Here is a 5,070-nt window from a genome sequence, read left to right as displayed (position 1 = left end):
GACAAGTTCCTCCTGGAAGAATCGTGGGGCCACCCCGACTCAACTCGCCGAGTCTGAAGAACAACTCGGCGAGTCCCAGTTCGACTCAGACCACCTATTGACCCTCTCTAACTCGCCCTGACTCACCGATCCAACTCATAACCCGGACAGGACCACTCTAAGGCAATCTTCAAGCTACTCACCGAGTCTGTTCATCGGACTCGGCGAGTCCATGCCATGCAACCGCTCAAACTACTTTCTAAGGTCAGATCTGCTCCGACAATTCACAGGTCTGGCCTTCCTAAACTGGTTCATCACGTAAAGCCCTCATTTCGGTGCTCATAATACACCCCATGACTCATAATTTACGTTTTGACCTAAGGCATAAGGATTCCAATCCAAAACCTCCATTGATTCCCGAAATGCTCAGGCATGGGACATTCTGGACTTCCAAGGGTCCCAATATAGGGTTCCAATCGCTTGGGGGACTAAGGAAACACTCAATCTAGCCACAAAAGGGTTCAATAAACCCTAAATTCATATACACATCAACATAGAAGAATGCAACTCGAAAATATTACCTGAATAACGTTGCTCTGTGTCCCCAATCCTCAGAATGTGGCTTCTCTTGTTGTTCCCTTAACCAAGCCTCCTCCTCCTTGCAAAATAACACTTCCAAGATCAATAATGGTCTTCTACCTTGCTCCAGATGCTCACAATCGAATTAGGGTTTCTCTCAAAGGACTAGGATGAACAATGACGGCCATAAGGCCCCTTATATATGTCCCAAACCTGGGCGGTTAGGGTTTCGCTAAACAGTGCTACTCGCCGAGTCCATATCCGGACTCGTCGAGTCCAGTCGCGAACCCGCGACCAGATCCGCGATCCTACTCGGCGAGTCTGAGCTCCAACTTGCCGAGTCCCCTCTTAAAACACCCAAAAATCATAAATATAACGATACCTGGAATTCCGGGCTGTTACAGTTGCACACTTCGGGAATGTCGTTGATATCCCTCACCTCTTGTTTCGTATCTACTACGTGGGCTAGAAATGCATGGTATTCCTTTCGGAGATACTTTTGGGCCTTGACGCAAGAGATGATTTGCAAATTTGAATTGGGTTTGTCGCCATAGATGAAGAGGGTTTCACCGTTCGGCAGATTAAGGCGAACGGCCTTTTCGTAACATCGAATGTCGGCACGATGGGAACTTAACCAATCCATACCGATTATTATGTCAAAGCATTTTATTGTGACCGGCATCAGGTCTACTTTAAACGAATGGTTGTCTAGAGTGAGGGTACACCCTGAGTATATATCATTAGTGTGCTCTTCTTTCCCATTAGCCATTTCTACTACGTATGTATCTTTTAATGAATGAGGGGTTTGTTTTAGTAATTGTTTGAATTCATGGCTCACAAAACTCCTCTCTGCTCCACTATCAAATAGTACGCATGCATATGTGTTATTGAGGAGAAACGTACCAGAAACCACCGAGGGGTCCTTGACTGCTTCTCCGTGTCCCATCGTCAGGACTCTCCCTACACCACCAACATTAGGAGCTTGTGCCTTGGGGCAGTTTCTCCTGAAGTGTCCTGCTTCACCACATTCATAGCAGGTTTGGCTTGCCCCCGCATTTGCAACTTGGTTGTTCGGTCGTGCTGACGCTTTACAGAAACGAGCGGTATGCCCTTTCTTGTCGCAGTTTTTGCAGTGCATTTCCCGACAAGCACCCTTGTGGTGGTAGTTGCACTTGTTGCACTTGGGGAGATTTCCAACATATTGCTTTGGTGGCGCTGGAGCGGTAGCAGTAGTGGCTGCACGGACAGCAACAGTCTGTTGCTTCTTTGTGGGGTCCTGCGCCGGTTGTTTCTTTTTACTGTTCCATAACTTTCTCTTATTGTTCCCTCCTTTTGTTTGGTCGGTGGTGGCGACCATGATGCCACGGCTGGCCCTATGATCGATAAGTTGTTGTGCCAATTCCTTGGCACTTTCAAAGGTAGTAGGTTTCGAGGCCAGAACACTATCATGAATCTGGGATGATAGCCCCCAAAGGTATCATTCTACCTTTTTCTCCTCCAGAGTGACCATTGCAGGACAGAGGAGTCCTAGGTCATTGAATCGGGCAGTATAAGCTTCGAGATCCGTCCCCGACATCTTGAGATTCCAGAGTTCTTCTTCGAGTTTTTGTATTTCTCCCCTCGGGCAATACTCCTTTAACATCAACGCTTTTAAGTTTTCCCAGCCTATGGAGTTAGCCATTGCAGGAGTAAGTGACTTAACTCGGCCATTCCACCAAGTAAGAGCTTTTCTTGTGAAAGTGAATGCCGCATACTTGACTTTGCTCGCTTCGGGACAAGCACAGATTTCGAAGACTGCTTCGGTCCTTTCGAACCATTGCATCAGCGCTATGACGCCCCCGCTTCCGTCGAAAAGATCGGGTTTTCCATTCGTGAAGTCTTTGTAAGAACACTCCTTAGTACGCCCCGTGCTGTCCCCCTGATTCGAGTTAGTATTCTCGGATCCGGAACCGCCGGAACCATTTGTACCCATTTGCGACATTGCTGCCGCCACGGCTACTGTTACTGCAGCCTGAAACATCACAGGATCAAACTCCGGAGGTGGTGGCGGAGGGGGTGGTGCTGAGTTTCCGGAAGGTCTTGGTCTTTTCCTTGGTGGCATGGTTCTAACATAAAAAAAATAAAAAGAAAAGACTTTTCGGTAAGACTTAAATGGTGATAACGAGTCGAGCGTTACTTGTTTCATCTCAATTGTATTTTGTCTGAGTTTATTAATTTAGAAGGTAATTCATAGAAAAGTTTATGCAATTAAACTTATGAATTAAATAGTGTTGACCCGAGTAGAGTCATGTGTTTGGTTCGTGTCAGCATCCAAGGAAGTAAAATACATGCCACATTCATTGATAATTTGTTAGTACATATTGTTTTGAGGAATTTGACCTCACAAGGGTCTACATTTCATTACAATAAAAGATAAAGTTTTGGCAGTACAAAAGCCCCTTTGACTAGTGTGATCACTTAGTCGCGAGGTCAACCTATTCGCAATAAAGAGTAGCACCAACGCATACTCGAATCCTAGATTTATAACAAAATATGAGTAGCGCGAACACTACTCGCGGCGAGTAGCATCTGGTCCATGGTCGCCTTGGGATGAGGTCGAGGCTCCCTGAAGCTCCACAATCTGGCGTTCGGCCGCGATCACTCTCTCCTCGAGAGCCGTGTGCCTCTCCTGGTACTCCCTTACGTCCCCTCGAGTAGTGGTAAGGTCCTCGATGAGTTGGTCCACTGGATAGAAGTCCCTCTCCAAATCCCGGGTGCGTGCATCGGTGGCTGCCGTAATAGCGCTGAGATTTCGAACCTGGTCTGCCATTTCCCTACTCTGATTCCCCAAGTTCGTGATGTGCTGGGTCATAACGGGGAGAGCTCTGTCAGCCGGTCCCCCGTGACTGAGGTCATAGTAACCTCATTGGTCGCCATTGGCTGACCTCTGGCGTTGTTGCCGACTCCACCTCTCGATCATAGTTGCCCAACGGGGCTCAGGCCCGTTGTGCCCCCTAGCGGTTTGCAGGTACCCTCGCGATGTAAGGAGGGTTGAAGACTTCCTCCTCTGGCTCTTCTTCACCTTCATCCTCATCCATGTCCACCTCGTCGTCTTCCTCTTCTTCTTCTTCTTCGTTTACCTCCTCTTCTTCTTCTTCTTCAGGTTCTTCTTCGGGATCCTCTTCAATCAGCTCTTCTGGCTCTTCCTCAATCCAGCCGGCATTTCCCTGGTTGGGAAAGTATGGGTCTCCTGGTAGGTGAAATCCTGCCATGTCGTCTGCGCGAGAATAGGGGTGTAAGAAGCAGATAGCGGTAGATATTAATAATATTGCGATATAGCAACATACAAATACTCCTATAGTATTTTAAATGTTTAGATTTGGTTCTTATAGCATTCTTTGTAGGGTGAAGTTAGGTTATTAGATTTGTTGCCCCCTACGACTATCCCCCGATAAGAGTAAGTCACCTCTTGGACAGATATAGTTGATCAGGCTATATCCTTCCCAGAACTGATTACTCGTACCAAGGCATACTCGTAGCGTTCAACTCCTCTTCTTTTAGTTTATGTTCTTCTAGTTATGACACCATGCGAGTAGGTAATGCATGTAGGTATACTTTTAAACAAGAACTATTCATTTTCTGAAAGTATGAGCCGTTAGAATGTTTTAAAATCAGAGACTCTCAGTCCCAAATGTGTTTATAGTTTGTATATCCTATGTTGTTTGATATACTTAATTCACTATAAACCGTGGTCTGATACCAATCTGTAACATCCCCCTCTGGCACGTATCATAATATTGTCCGCTTTGGGCCACTCGGCATGACGACTTCCCAGGGGGTCACCCATCCTGGTACTACTCCCGCCCGAGCACGCTTAACTGCAGAGTTCTTATGGGATCTGCTGCCCTCACGGCTTTAAAACGCGTTGTGTTAGGGAAGGTATCCACACCCCTTATAAGGAATGCTTAGTTCTCCTTCCCAGCCGATGTGGGATCAGATCTAACCCGCTTTCACCCCCCATTATAGGGTTCGACGTCTCTGTCGAACACATCGACCCGTGCCCTAGCTCTGATACCAATCTGTCACACCCCCAAACCAAGGATGGCGGAAACGTCCGGGGGTGGAGGACTTCATGTGTAGTATCATAACAACAATGGCAATAGTGATGAAAGTAAACACAACCAACATATATATAATTGAAAGAGTTACATCATTGTATGAATTACATGTTTCAAAATCAATTACAATATGTTGTCAAAATATGATAAGTTTGACGCCTCAACGCCCCATCCTCAAAAGTACTTTGTTACCTGTTTAGCGATTTCATGAGAATACAAGTAGTTTGAAAAAGTGTCAACACAATGGTTGGTGAGTTCATAAGTTTTTGTATATAATTATGAAAAAAGCTTGTCTCGTAATTGTATAGTTATTCCAGAAAAATCCGATATTTTCCTTAAAATGAATACTGTAGTCTTGTATCCAAAGAATGAAACGTATGAGTAATCTTCCTTATTTACAGAAATAACGTGAGTT

The sequence above is a fragment of the Lactuca sativa genome, chromosome 8, assembly GCF_002870075.4.
Source record: "Lactuca sativa cultivar Salinas chromosome 8, Lsat_Salinas_v11, whole genome shotgun sequence".
In the NCBI taxonomy this organism is placed as follows: domain Eukaryota; kingdom Viridiplantae; phylum Streptophyta; class Magnoliopsida; order Asterales; family Asteraceae; genus Lactuca; species Lactuca sativa.
The sequence above is the reverse complement of the archived record's forward strand: the minus strand, read 5'-3'. Positions refer to the sequence as shown.